At 45.2% G+C, this 15,493-nt stretch overlaps 1 non-coding gene across 1 annotated transcript; it reads right to left on the bottom strand.

Annotated features, from left to right (window-relative positions):
• Positions 1-1,859: 1,859 nt before the first annotated feature.
• On the bottom strand, positions 1,860-1,966 carry LOC132506586 (U6 spliceosomal RNA). Its single transcript, XR_009535905.1, has one exon. It is a non-coding gene; the product is annotated as a U6 spliceosomal RNA (small nuclear RNA).
• Between the last annotated feature and the right edge of the window lie 13,527 nt (positions 1,967-15,493).

The raw sequence follows: 15,493 nt of genomic DNA, 5'->3' as shown, positions 1-15,493 counted from the left end.
TAGTGTCTACAGTGTAAACACATGAAATAATGTCTATAAAGTACTCAGCACAGTGCCTGCTACATGGCAAGTGGTCAGTGAGAATTAGAAGGTATTGCTAAGAATGGTTATGATTGAACGTCAAGGCATCTTGGTATGTCTGAAATGGGGTGTTATGGAGTTGAACTGTGTCCCCTCCAGAAGATATATGTTCAAGTGTTGACCCGTGATACCTGTGAATGTGACTTTATTTGGAAATTAGATTTTTGCAGATGTAATTAAGATGTAGATTAAGATGAGGTCATACTAGATTAGGGTGGGCCCTAAATCCAATCATGGGGATTCTTATTAAAAAAAAAAGAATGGCAGGACTTCCCTGGTAGCGTAGTGGTTAAGAATCCACCTGCCAATGCAGGGGACACGGTACAGTCCCTGGTCCAGGAAGATCCCACATGCCACGGAGCAACTAAGCCCATGCGCCATAACTACTGAGCTTGTGCTCTAGAGCCCGTGAGCCACAACTACTGAGCCCACACCCCGCAACTACAGAAGCCTGCGTGCCTAGAGCCTGTGCTCCACAACAAGAGAAGCCACCACAATTAGAAGCCCACGCACCGCAACGAAGAGTAGCCACCACTCGCCGCAACTAGAGAAAGCCCGCGCGCAGCAACGAAGACCCAACACAGCCAAAAATAAATTAATTAATTAATTAACTAAAACGAAAAAGGTACAGACACACCCAGGGAGAAGGCCATGTGACAACAGGTAGGAATTCGAGTGAAGTATCTGCAAGCCGAAGGACTCCAAGGATCGCTGACCACCCCCAGAAGCCAGGAAGCAGTAAAGAAGGATCCTTCCCAAGAGCCTTCAGAGGCAGCATGGCCCTGTGGATGCCTTGATTTCAGACTTCAGTCCCCAGAACCACGAGAGAATAAATTTCTATTGTTTTAAGCCGCTCAGTATATGGTACCTTATTATGGCAGCCCGAGGAAATTGATACATGGGAAGGAAGCCAGGAGGACATGAGTTCTAATCCCAGAGATGCCTCTGATTAGCAAGTGTTGTTGGCTTCCTCCCTTCCACTCCCTGAGTCTGTTTCGTCATCTGTAAAATGAGGGGGCTGGATTTGCTGGTTTCTAACATCCTTTCTCTCTTGTGATGCTTTGATACATACACATAACAAAACGTCAAAATCCATTGTCTTCTGAATGTTCTGGGGCTGTGATGCTGATATAAACATAGGATACTTAATTATGGAACTGATCTTTTTGCCTTTGGACCCTGAAGGTGTTTCCCAAACCTTCTTTGTGCAGTTTCTCCCAACTAACGGTGTTTTCTTTAAAAAAATTTTTTTAGGGCTTTCCTTGTGGCGCAGTGGTTGAGAGTCCACCTGCTGATGCAGGGGACACGGGTTCGTGCCCCAGTCCGGGAGGATCCCACATGCCACGGAGCGGCTGGGCCCGTGAGCCATGGCTGCTGAGCCTGCGCGTCCGGAGCCTGTGCTCTGCAACGGGAGAGGCCACAGCAGTGAGAGGCCCGCGTACCGCAAAAAATAAATAAATAAATAATAAAATAAAATAAAATAATAAAATAAATGTTTTAGAGTATAGTTGATTTACAATGTTGTGTTAGTTTCTGGTGTACAGCAAATTGACTCAGTTATACACATACATTATATCCATTCTTTTTCAGATTCTTTTCTCATATAGGTTATTACAGAATATTGAGTAGAGTTCCCTGTGCTATACAGTAGGTCCTTGTTGGTTATCTATCTTCTACATAGTAGTGTGTTTATGTTTATCCCAAGCTCCTGATTTATCCCTCCCCCATATGTTTTCCCTTTGGTAACCATAAGTTTGTTTTCAACATCTGTAAGTCTGAAAAATATGGAACGTTTCATGAATTTGCGAGTTATCCTTGTTCAGGGGCCATGTTAATCTTCTCCATGTCATTCCAATTTTACTGTATGTGCTGCTGAAGCGAGCACCTAACTGTGTTTTCTCGTTAAACATTATTTTCAAATTAATTTGACAAAGATAAAGTAGGGGTTATTGTTAAAACAAACAAAAATACCGAGGAGAATAAGTTCAAAAAAAACAATCCCCTTGCAGTGACCAATCCCACCATAATGTGATAAGACCATTAACTGTTTGGTATATATTCTTCTTCTATACACGTTTGATAATTTGTACACAATATATGCTCTACAAAAATGAATGCATGGACAGGGTGTGTTTTCCAACAGTGAGTTCATGTGGTACGAACCCTTTTACTACCTGCCGTATTCAGTTAACATAGCTGGGAGATGAGATGAGAGCTGATGCCAGGACCACTATCATGTGCAAATCCAGAGGGCATCTTCATAGAGGACAGTGTGAATGGGTTTGAGAGGAAGAATCACAAGGAATGCCCAGGCCGTGAAGCTTCAGCACTGTGGACAGGGGCACAGCTCTCCCCTCCACCCCCGGCAGTAAGCATTTAGGTTTATGGTAGATGCAAAGATGACTTTGCCCTCAGGGTATTCACAGTCCTATGGGAGAGTCAGCTTTGCGGTTGAATAATAATTTAATACTGACATATCAAGATAAAACAGAAATAACAATTATCATTAACATTCACTGAGGACTTCCCTGGTGGAGCAGTGGTTAAGAATCTGCCTGCCAGTGCAGGGGGCACGGGTTCGATCCCTGGTCCGGGAAGATCCCACGTGCCGCGCAGCAACTAAGCCCAAGAGCCACAACTACGGAGCCTGAGCTCTAGAGCCCGTGAGCCACAACTAATAAGCCTGCGTGCCCGTGCTCCACAGCAAGAGAAGCCACCGCAATGAGAAGCCCGCGCACTGCAACAAAGAGTAGCCCCCGCTCGCCGCAACTAGAGGAAGCCCGCGCGCAGCAGTGAAGACCCAAAACAGCCAAAATAAATAAAAATTTTTTAAAAATTCACTGAGCGCCCTGTGCTAAGCACTTTGCTTGCATTATCTGGGTTAATCCTCATCACCACACTATGATGGAGATAATTATATGATCCGTTTTACAGATGAAGATGCTGACGCTCAGAAAGATGAACTGACGGGAGTGAAAGGTCATGACCTTACAAATGCACAGGGAAAGCCTCTAGAAGTGGTGTTTGGGTGGCAACAGCCTGTGGCTGGGTATGACTTTCAGCTAACTGGCCTTGGGGGGTAAAGCACATGCTAAGAGAGGGTGTGCCTTGCTGTTGGGCTGTTTATTTATTTACGTCACAATAAGGAGGTGCTGCTAAATCTCGCTCACCTACTTACTGCACACGAGAACAGCAAACGTGTGTCTCCTGGCCTGCCAGCTGTGGTTGTAATGTTCCAGAGGGCCACGGCCACGTCTTGTATTGCCTTTGTGTCTGTGGAAGTGTCTAGAGCAGGACCCGCACTTGTTCAGAGGTGCCCCTAGGGCTTGCTGCTTTACTTCCCAGACAGGACTTCGGCTGGCTTCCTCCCGCCCCCTGCTGTCTGCTTTCCATACTACAGCCAGCATCCTCTAACAAATGCGTATCTGACCCTCCTTGGATGCCCCTTTGAGGCAGCCCACCACTCTTGGGGTGTGGTGAATGCTCCTCGATGCCCCACACCTGGCTTCCAGTCCCCTCTTTGTACATGGACCCTGCTGACCACCCCAGCTCCCATTTTTACTCTGATGACCTGCACTTTACAGCGTGGCCATGCCAAGCGGCTGTAGGCACCCCCTTCCTCCTCAGGTCAGCCTGTCTCCTGAGAGGGAGGCATGCTCCACAGGAAGCAGGGCTGCTCTCTGCAGCTCCTGGCAGGGCTCCTGCTCATCACACTGAGGATCTTTCGTCATCCTCACCATCGGCATCAATAGTGCTAGGACATTACTCTGCAGATGCTTTCCCAGAGCTACACATCACTCCCCAGGAGGCTCTGAAACACAGCTTTGCTTACTTTGTTGAATCAGTTCCCTGGAGGAACTGGGAGTGCCTCAGGACTCTGGAGACTCCAGTGTCCTATCCTTCCTTTCTCCTCCCCCTTGCAAAAGTGTCTCCCAGCCTGTCTCTACAGAGAAAGTCAATCCTTGGAGACCTCAGGCTATCGTCTAGGGCCTGCAGCATGGCTGTGAAGAGCTGAGCCCAAGTCCAAGGTGGAGAGAACCACAGCAAATAGCAGACCTATCCCTACCTAAGCAAGAAAACAAGCAGAACACAATTGGAACTATATGCACCGTCTTAATCTGTCCGGGCTCTTGTAACAAAAATACCATAGACTGGGGGGCTTAGACAACAATCATTTATTTCTCACAGTACTGGAGGCTGGAAGTCCAAGGTCAAGATGTTAGCAGATCTTCTATCTCGTGAGGCCCTGCTTCCTTGTTTGCAGATGGCTGTCTTCTCACTGTGTCCTCACATGGGCAGGAATAATGAACACTCTGGGATCTCTCTTTTTTTTTTTAATATTTACTTATTTGGTTGCGCTGGGTCTTAGTTGCTGCAGGCGGGCTCCTTAGTTGCAGCTCACTGGTTCCTTAGTTGCAGCACGCAGGCTCCTTAGTCGTGGCACGCAAACTCTTCGCTGAGGCACGCGTGTGGGATCTAGTTCCCTGACCAGGGATCAAACCCAGGCCCCCTGCATTGGTAGCACAGAGTCTTAACCACTGCGCCAGCAGGGAAGTCCTCGGGCTTCTTTAATAAGGACACTAATCCTACTCGGTGAGGGCTCCACCCTCATGACCTAATCACCTCCCAAATGCCCCATCTCCAAATACCATCACATTGTGAGGGAGGATTTCAACATATTAATCTGAGAGGGTGGGGTGGTTGGACACAAACATTCAGTCCCTACCAGGCACCTTGGAGAATCTCTTGTCTCTTTGTGGAAGACAAAAGCCTGTTTCCTGTAGGGACTTGTTAAACTTTGTCATCAAAAAGCTATAGTTAGGGCTTCCCTGGTGGCACGGTGGTTGGGAGTCCGCTTGCCGATGCAGGGGACACAGGTTCGTGCCCCGGTCCGGGAAGATCCCACATGCCGCGGAGCGGCTGGGCCCGTGAGCCATGGCCGCTGAGACTGCGCGTCCAGAGCCTGTGCTCTGCAACGGGAGAGGTCACAGCAGTGAGAGGTCCGCGTACCGGAAAAAAAAAAAAGCTATAGTTAGATGTTCCACATCATCAGACATCAGGGAACTGCAACCCCAAAGCACAGTGAGATGCCACTTCACAGCCACTAGGATGGCTATAATAAAAAAATTTTAGGGAATTCCCTGGTGGTCCAGTGGTTAGGACTTGGGGTTTTTCACAGCCAAGGTTGCAAGTTCAAGCCTGGTTGGGGAGCTAAGATCCCACTAGCCATGTGGCATGGCCAAAAAGAAAAAAATAATTAATTAATCAATTGAAGAACAGAGGTTTTTTGTGTGTGTATCATTTCAACAAATACTTGGTTTTTTTAAAGTTATTAATGAGATATTTTATGCTCTTTTTTTTTCATATCAAGTCTTGAAATCCTATGAGCATTTTACACTGTCAGCACATCACAAGTCGGGGACCCCACATATTTCATTATTTATTTATTTGTTTGTTTTGATTTTTTGGCTGGACTGTGCAGCACATGGGATCTTAGGTCCCCAACCAGGGATTGAGCCCCACTCTCCCTGCAGTGGAAGCGTGGAGTCTTAACCACTGGACCAACCAGGGAAGTCACACACACACACATTTTATTTTATTTATTTATTTTTTTGCGGTACGCGGGCCTCTCACTGTTGTGGCCTCTCCCGTTGCGGAGCACAGGCTCCGGACGCGCAGGCTCAGTGGCCATGAATCACGGGCCCAGACACTCCGCGGTTGTGGGATCTTCCCAGACCGGGGCACGAATCCGTGTCCCCTGCATCGGCAGGCGGACTCTCAACCACTGCGCCACCAGGGAAGCCCCTCAAAGGATTTTTTAAAATTTATTTATTTTATTTTTGGCTGCGTTGGGTCTCTGTTGCTGCACGTGGGCTTTCTCTAGTTGCGGTGAGCGGGGGTTACTCTTTGTTGCGGTGCATGGGCTTCTCATTGCGGTGGCTTCTCTTGTTGCAGAGCATGGGCTCTAGGCACGCGGGCTTCAGTAGTCGTGGCACATGGGCTCAGTAGTTGTGGCTCGCGGGCTCAGTAGCTGTGGCACACGGGCTTAGTTGCTCCGCGGCACGTGGGATCTTCCTGGACCAGGGAGCAAAACCGTGTCCCCTGCATCGGCAGGCGGACCCTCAAACACTGCGCCACCAGGGAAGCCCCCACACACACATTTTAAAGCCCTATATTAACCACATGTGGCTGACCGCTCCCATATTAGTTCTCAACAGGAAGTTACCCCCCTCCCAGGGAAACATTTGGGAAATTTAAGGAGCTCTTCTTGTTTCCACAATTATTGGGGAGCTCCTGGAATTGAGTGGGCAACAGCCAGACATGCTAACTCTCCTGCAATGCATGGGACAGTGCTGTCAAATGAAGAATTGTCCCGTGTCCCCGCTGTGACTTTTGAATCTTCCACTGAACATTCACAAAGGTGGTAAAACAAACAAACAAACAAAAAACTTGTAGGCTCTGAACCTACCTCTCTGTTTTATGTATAATCACAAAGGGCCTTTTGTACTATTTTGTTATACCCTGAATATTCCAAGAAGTTAGCTACCCTGTAAATCCTAGGAAGATCATGATTTGCTTGGTTCGGAATTTTACCAAGAGTCATGTACCATCTGGGAAATTCACATCCTCAAATGTGATATCTGTATGGCTACACAGCACAACCCTATCAATTTGCATTTTTAGCATCTGCCTGTGAAAGTCTCCCAGAGTACTTGTGCCTAAGCATTTACTTATAGAAATGGATGTTATTTTATTATAAATGACTTTCTTTATATTTTTCCTTTTTTTATATATATATTTTTCCTTTTTAAAATACAGTTGGAGAGGGGGGAACTTCCCTGGTGGGTCAGTGGTTAAGACTCCGAGCTTCCACTGCAAGAGGTACAGGTTCAAACCCTTGTTGGGGAACTAATATCCTGCATGCCACACAGTGCAGTCAAAAAAAAAAAAAAAAAAAAAAACACAGGAAGAAGAATAAAATAAAATACAGTTGGGGCATGGTATTCATTTTTGTAAATTATGTGCGGAAAGAGGCTACATTGTCCATGAATTTTCTTTCAGTAAAGTGAGGTCATGAAATTTTTGTATTAAAAGGGAGCTTTGGGTGTAATGGTTTGTCTGCAGGACCCAGGCCCTGACCCAGCCCAGCTCTCATGTTGCTTTGAGGGACTGAACTGTCTTTTCACCACCTGGTGTTTCTAGGGCATCTCCTGATGACACACTTTGATTGTGTGTCCCAAACCCTAAAGGATCTGGGAAAAGTAGCCAGAACCAGGTCAAGAAGGGCCTTAACTGCCATCCTAAGGGCTTTGAACTTAATCCTAAAGGCAAAGGAAGCCAGCGAACGGTGGCTATTTGTTCTGTGTTTTATTGCAAAACTTCCACGCCCAAAGTAGCGCTTCAATTTTTCCCACATATTTAATAAAGCCTTCATGTTGAAATAATTTTAGAGTTCCAAGAATTTGCAGACGTGGTATAGAGAGCTCTTCACCTTTCACCCGGCTTCCCCTAGTGACAACATTTTACATAAACAAATAGAGCCCATTATCAAAACCAGGAAATTAACATTGGTATAGTGCTATTCACCAAACTCCAAGCCCCATTCGCTTTCACCAGTTTTTACAGGCACTGGGTGTGAATGTGTGTGAGTGTGTAATACTATGAAATTTTATTACATGTGTCTAGATTCGTGTAACCACCACCACAACAGGATACAAAATGGTCCCAACACTACAGTGTGTGTTTAACAACTGTGTACTTTACTAATGTGAAGGTAATTTTGCATTATTTGGTAAGTATTCACAGTGGATCATTGTATAGTTTATACAAACAAGGAAGGGGAAAAAATGACAGGACACTTCCCTTTTTATTTCCTTTTGACCATGAAATTGATCAATGTAGTTTTTAGGGTTAGAAGTATTGTTTCCACATTCTAAGTAGCTAACGTTCCATAACTGCTCAGTCATATAACGTTGTTTCATCAACGTTTTTTATCTTTGTCAAAGGACCTCAAACTAGAAACCAAAACACGTGGGATGGCATGACATATCCTCTTTGCTGTATCTTTTTTTAAAGGAATCTTAAGAATAATTTGTGAAATAATTTTGATAATGATTCAGTATCTAGACAGTGAATCTCAATCTTGACTGCAAATTAGAAACACAAGACTAAAAATATTCTTACGGACACAGAGAACAGACTGGTGGTTGCCGAGGGGGATGGTGTTGGGGGAGGGTTGGAGTGGGAGGTTGGGGTTAACAGATGGAAGCTTTTATATACAGAATGAATAAACAACAAGGTCCTGCTGTAGAGCAGAGAAGTATATTCAACTTCCTATGATAAACCATAATGGAAAGAATATTTTTAAAAAAGAATATATATATATATATATATATATATATATATATAAAACTGAATGAATCAATTTGCTGTATAGGGACTTCCCTGGTGGCGCAGAGGTTAAGAATCTGCCTTCCAACGCAGGAGACACGGGTTCGAGCCCTGGTCCGGGAAGATCCCACGTGCCGCGGGGCAACTAAGCCCGTGTGCCACAACTACTGAGCTTGTGCTCTAGAGCCCGTGAGCCACAACTACTGAGCCTGTGTGCCACAACTACTGAAACCCACGCGCCTAGAGCCCATGCTCCACAACGAGAAAAGCCACCGCAATGAGAAGCCCGCGCACCGCAACAAAGAGTAGCTCCTGGTCGCCGCAACTAGAGAAAGCCCGTGCTCAGCAACCAAGACCCAACGCAGCCAAATATAAATAAATAAATTATATTTTAAAAATTTGCTGTATAGCAGTAATTAACACAACATTGTAAATCAACTATACTTCAATTTAAAAAGTAATTAAAAAAAAAACAAGACGAGGTGGCTTCCCTGGTGGCGCAGTGGTTGAGAGTCCGCCTGCCGATGCAGGGAACACGGGTTCGTGCCCCGGTCCGGGAAGATCCCACATGTCGCGGAGCGGCTGGGCCCGTGAGCCATGGCCGCTGAGCCTGCACATCCGGAGCCTGTGCTCCGCAACAGGAGAGGCCACGACAGTGAGAGGCCCGCGTACCGCAAAAAAAAAAAAAAGACGAGGGGAATTCCCTGGTGGTCCGGTGGTTAGGACTCTGCGCTTTCACCACCGAGGGCCTGTGTTCAGTTCCTGGTCGGGAAGCTAATTTCCACAAGCCGTGGGGTGTGGCCAAAAAATATATAAAAAAATAAAAAATCCCTACATCCAGGCTCTAATTTAGACAAATCAAATCAGAATCTATTAGGATAGGGTACAGGCATCAGTAATTTTTTTAAAACTTTTAATTTTGAGATTATTTTAGATTTATAGAAAAGTTGTAAAAATAGCCCAGAGAGTTCCTATATACACCCTTATAATCATAGGGCAATAGGGTTATTTGTTATGTAGCCATAAACAACTAATATATGTGTCTACCTCACAGTTTTGTAAAGATTAAATTTAATAATGTATGTAAGGGCTTATATAGTACCTTATATAAGTGCTTGTTAATGTGTGTAAAAAAAATGATACACACACATGCACAGAGATTAGAGACTGATAGAGATCCCTGGGACAGCAGCAGAGGAATAGGGGTCATCAGAATGTCTTGAGGAGAGAAAAGTACAGTGGCTATTGCTCAACGTCTAGAGAGATTGCTCAGGAAACTTAAGGAAAGAGGATTGCAAAGCGGTGGCCTGAAATCAGGATTTAGCCCAGGAAAGTGGGCTGGAAAAAAATGCTCTATAAAAAAAAATCAAGTTACTATATAAAACTCAAAAAATTGTTTTAACATCAAATTCCACACTTCCAGTTTCTCTTGAAAATTCCTAAGCTATGGCAACACTGTGCCTACACTTACCCTGGCAACAAGCAACTGGAATTCAGCAGTAGCTGCCCCTTTAAAAAGGGAAGGGTTGGGATTCCAGTTTGCCACAGTCTCTACTCCTCCCTATTGCCCTCCAGTGCTGAGGATGAAATCCAAACACACTTATCATTTGACCATTTGAGTTACTGTTTTTCTTCCAGCAGAGCCATATTTCTCAGTACCCACTTCTCTATCAAAAATGGGAAAGTTAGAGAGAAGACTTTTTGGCATTTGAAAAAATAAACCTAAGTACTGTATCATGCAAAGAAAGATTACTCAACTCTCCCTGGCATTTAGTTGCATGAACTTACCCTTTTGAACTTTAGATTCTTGCTAGCACTTGTCAGAAACTGACAAGCCGAGGAGGGAGGGGGTAGGGTGTGGTGGGCGGGGGGTGGAGAACACAGGAGATTCTAGGACTCAGATTGCATCATTGCTATAATGGTAAATGTTAGGGAATGAAAGAGAGCTCTGGGAGGCTCTGAAAAACAGGAGATGGACAAACTGCTGTTTTCTTCAAATCCCCAAACAGCCAGCATTCTTGGCATGCACTGAATTGTATGAGACTAGAGAAGGAATTTCTCAGCAATGTGCATTAAAATCTAACTGCAGATTTGATTCAGTGCATTTCCCCCTCACCAATAAGAAGTTGTTGTGTTAATACTCCTAAGAATTATTGGATTGAAAGGTATATTTTTAAAGATATGAGGAAAGAACGAATAAGAAGGATGAGGTTAATCATTTATCTGATCACCTAACGTGCCATGAGTTTTTACATACTCTGAGTTTTCTCCCCACGTCTTTCCATTCCTTTTCCCCGAATTCACACTGAAGTCAGCCTAGTACTCATTGCCTCAGGGGAGAGACGTAGCAGGGGATAAAGTATTGGGTGGGCCAAAAAGTGCCTTTGGTTTTTTGTTTTTGTTTTTTTTTTGGCGGTACGCGGGCCTCTCACTGCTGTGGCCTCTCCTGTTGCGGAGCACAGGCTCCGGACGCGCAGGCTCAGCGGCCATGGCTCACGGGCCCAGCCGCTCCGCGGCATGTGGGATCTTCCCGGACCGGGGCACGAACCCGTGTCCCCTGCATCGGCAGGCGGACTCTCAACCACTGTGTCACCAGGGAAGCCCCACAAACCACTTTTGACATGTTAGATCAGTCACGGCACCTTCTCCATACACTGCACAAATCTTTTTGTGCGTTTCAGTCCCCTGCATTGGGAGCTCGGAGTCTCACCGACTGGACCACCAGGGAAGTCCCTAGGAGCCTTTTGGATACAAATGAGTGAAACCCGTCTGAAACGGGCTTAAGCTAATAGGGAAGCGATTGATTCACATCATTGGAAAGTCCAGGCGGAGATGTCAGGTCGGCTGGATCCAGCACCCATGTGAGGCTTGGTGCCTTTCCTCTCCCGTCTCTTCCCTCTTCTCCTGTCTCATTTTGTGTTCCTTCTCATCTCTTTTCTAGCTACAGTTACCTTCCTCCTCCTCTCCATCTCTCTCACCATCCTCCCTCCCCCCCATCACCTCCTCTACCCACTAGAAACCAAGAGCACACACACACACACACGTACACACACACAGCACTTGTGACAACCCAAAATGTATCTAAACATTGCCAAAATGTGTGTATCACCCCTCTCCTGACTCATTTGAGAACCACTGGCCTAAAGGAAGAAACCTGTAGCTGTGAGATAATTACAGGCTGGAGCAGTGGGGAAAGGGAGTCGGTGTGTCCTGAATCTAGTTTTTTCTGAAGATAAGATTCCCATTGCCATGTCGTTAGGTGATTTGGGGAGAGCCTGCATGAAATCCCCTCTTATCAGTCCCTGAAGCTTTCTGCGTCTATGTCATTGTTTGTTTATGTTTTAATGCTGTGAGAATAAAAGAGATATTTATTTGAAAATGTAAAGCATGGAGCAGAACTGACAAGTTTATTTTAAGGTCAAGCAAACCAGTCATGAGCGCAGGGTTTGATTGCCACCTCTGCATCAAATTAGTGGCCTTCAAAGATGCATTAAATTGTCGCTTTGATCTAATAATTGCCTTTTGCTATGGTGATGCCTCCCAGCTGGAACCAAAAGCCACTGTTAACTCCTCCAACTTAAAGAAAAATGTGATTTTCTCAGAAATGAGGTTTAGGAGATGACGACTCACCCAGACTTGACCTTTTTCTTCCCAGATCTGGGCTGAGAATGACATCTGGCTTCCCTTCTGAACTTAGTTCCTTTTATCTGACAGCAAAAAGCTTACACTCTGTGTTTCCCTTTTCACCCCAGATTCCTGGAAACAGCTAAACTTAAGTACAGTACAATGACTATCAAGTTCATTGACTGCTTCCTCCCTGGTTCCTGATGCAATTAGCCTGTCTTCCTTTTAAGTGGTTAGAGGTGAGTCTTTCTTCTTTATTTTAACATTTTTACTTGCTCTGGGTCATAATATTTCAGGAAGGAATCTCTGTAGATCCCATTGGGGAAATGAATAAGTAAATACATGAATTGTTGGATTTTAAGCTGAATCATATGAAATTCACGTTTTGTGGCTCAAAAATAGCTGAGTATCAACAACTTCATATCCTACAATCTAGTATTTATGGGACCCTGGAAAAGCCACAGAAGGAACAATGCACCCAGATTCGGGACACAGATGGTCAGGAGTGTCATTAGGTTACAAATGGTCCCAAAGGGGCTTCCCTGGTGGCACAGTGGTTAAGTGTCCGCCTGCCAATGCAGGGGACACGGGTTCGAGCCCTGGCCCAGGAAGATCCCACATGCCGTGGAGCAACTAAGCCCGCGTGCCACAACTACTAAGCCCACGTGCCACAACTACTGAGCCCACGTGCCACAACTACTGAAGCCGGCGCTCCTAGAGCTCGTGCTCCGAAACAAGAGAAGCCACTCCAATGAGAAGCCCGCGCACCGCAACAAAGAGTAGCCCCCGCTCGCCGCAACCAGAGAAAGCTCGCGCACAGCAATGAAGACCCAATGCAGCCAAAAATAAAAATAAATTAATTTAAAAAAGAAAAAATAAATGGTCCCCAAACCCCAGCAACCCCTGGGAGGTCATGTGATGATATAGACCCACAGCTACCTATAGCAGCCAATGCAGGTGTGTTTTACTTTCTTCCTTACAGCATGTAGTTATCAGTGGTTGCTTGGAAGTTGGAAGTAACGGGGAGGGAGGAAAGAGTAGGAGGAACACAGAGGGATCCCAGGAAACTTTTGGGGGTGATGGGTATGTTCACTACCTTGATTGTGGTGAACTCAAAACTCAAAATCAAAATGTACACTTAAAATATGTGCCATTTATTGTATGTCAATCGTCCTTCAAAAAGTTTATAACATTCTGCACTGTTTCAAAGATTGTGTATCATTTTTAAAGTATTGTGAAATGATTTTGTCACACCCATCAGGATGGCTGCCATCAAAAGAACAGAAAATAACTGCTGGCGGGGATGTGGGGAAGTTGGAACCCTTGTGCACTGCTGATGGGAATGGAAAATAGTGCAGCCACCATGGAAAATAGTATGGAGGTTCCTCAAAAAATTAAAAATAGAATTACCGTGAGATCCAGCAATCTCACTTCTGGGCATATATCCAAAAGAATTCAAAGCAGGATCTCGAAGGGATATTTGCACACTTATGTTCATTGCAATATTATTCACAGTAACCAAGAAATGGAAGCAACACACATGTCCACTGACAAATGAGTGGATAAGGAAAATGTGGTACGTGCACACAATGCAATATCATGCAGCCTTAAAGAAGGAGATACTGTCACATGTTACAATATGGATGAACCTTGAAGACATTATATTAAGTTAAATAAGGAGTCACAAAGGACAAGTACTGTATTCAGTCATATGAAGTATCTAAAGTAGTCAAAATCCTAGAAACAGGAAACAGAAAGGTGGTTACCAAGAGCTTGAGGGAGGGGGATTAGCGTTTAATGGGTACAGAGTTTCAGTGTTCCCAGGTGAAAAAGTTGTAGAGACCTATTGTCCAACAATGTGAATACACCATTCAAGTGTATATTTAAAAATAGTTAAGATGGGACTGCCCTGGTGGTGCAGTGGTTGAGAGTCCGCCTGCTGATGCAGGGGACGCGGGTTCGTGCCCCGGTCCGGGAAGATCCTACATGCCACGGAGTGGCTGGGCCCGTGAGCCATGGCCGTTGAGCCTGCGCATCCAGAGCCTGTGCTCCACAACGGGAGAGGCCACAACAGTGAGAGGCCTGCGTAACACACACACACACACACAAAAAAAGTTAAAATGGTAAATTTAATATTGTGTGTTATTACCACAATAAGAAAATGATTTTTTAATAATCTCAAACTGGAAACAACCCAAATGTTCATCATCAGGAGAATGGATAAATAAATCGTGGCACACCCATACAAAGGAATACTACTCAGTAATAAAAATGAATGAGCTACTGAGACATGCGACAGCTTGGCTGAATCTCAAAATTATTATGCTGAATGAAAGCAGCCAGACCACCCAAAGATCGAGCACATGATTCCTCTTACAGAAAACTTTTTAAAAAATGCAGATGAATCTACAGCGACAGATAGCAGATCAGTGGTCACCCGGAGATGGGGGGGCAAAGCAGAAGAAGAGAAAAGGAGGGAGGGAGGGTTACAAAAGCCACCAGGAAACATTTGGGGGTGATGGAGAGGTTCACTGTCTTGACGGCCGTGATGGTGTTACAGGTGTATATGTACATCAAACTCATCAAAATGGACACTTAAAATACGTTGCATTTATTATATGTCAATTAGCCTTCAAAAAAGCTATAGTGAGACAACTACCACTTTTTCAATGCTCATGAAGCACTGTTCTCATTGCTTTATACAGGCTATCTTGATTACCTCCTACCGCAGCTCCACTTTACAGATAGAAAGACTGAGGCCCAGGAAACTGAAGGGACTGCCTACGCCCACGCAGCTGATAATAGGTCTGTCTGGCTTCCAAGTTCATTCTCTTTCTACTCTCATCCCCAAACAGTGTCCCTGCCATACATATTACAGCTAATCTTCATTATAGCTCACCATGAGCTAAATACTTCTCACACATTAATTTAATCCTGAGCCTTAGAGAGTTTGGATTTGCCCAAGGACAGACAATGAGTAGAGTTGGGATTTGAACCCAGGGAATCTGAGGCCAGAATTACATGCCGAAGGCAGGTGCTCCCCACGGGACACCCTTACCAATTTCTCCTAGGAGCCCTTCTTGAATAAAATACTTGTCCACGAAACTTTGTCACGGCTTCTACTTCTGGAGAATGGAACCTAAGACAGCATGAGGCTAAACGGCTTTCTCCTGAGCATAAATATTCTAACCATCAAGAGGAGGGGGTATCACTTTAGGGGTCAGAGTCACTGCTGTATCAACAGAAGCTAGAAACTGCATTGGGGGCCAGAGGATGCCCCAAGATGTGGAATCCTGGGGTGAGGCAGGAGGGGGAGTGCTGCAAAGCTACCACGGATCCTGAGAGGAGGGGCTTTGCCTAGTCCGTCTGATGCCATATTCTTGCCTAAGGGGCCAGC

The sequence above is a fragment of the Lagenorhynchus albirostris genome, chromosome 15, assembly GCF_949774975.1.
Source record: "Lagenorhynchus albirostris chromosome 15, mLagAlb1.1, whole genome shotgun sequence".
In the NCBI taxonomy this organism is placed as follows: domain Eukaryota; kingdom Metazoa; phylum Chordata; class Mammalia; order Artiodactyla; family Delphinidae; genus Lagenorhynchus; species Lagenorhynchus albirostris.
The sequence above is the reverse complement of the archived record's forward strand: the minus strand, read 5'-3'. Positions and strand labels throughout refer to the sequence as shown.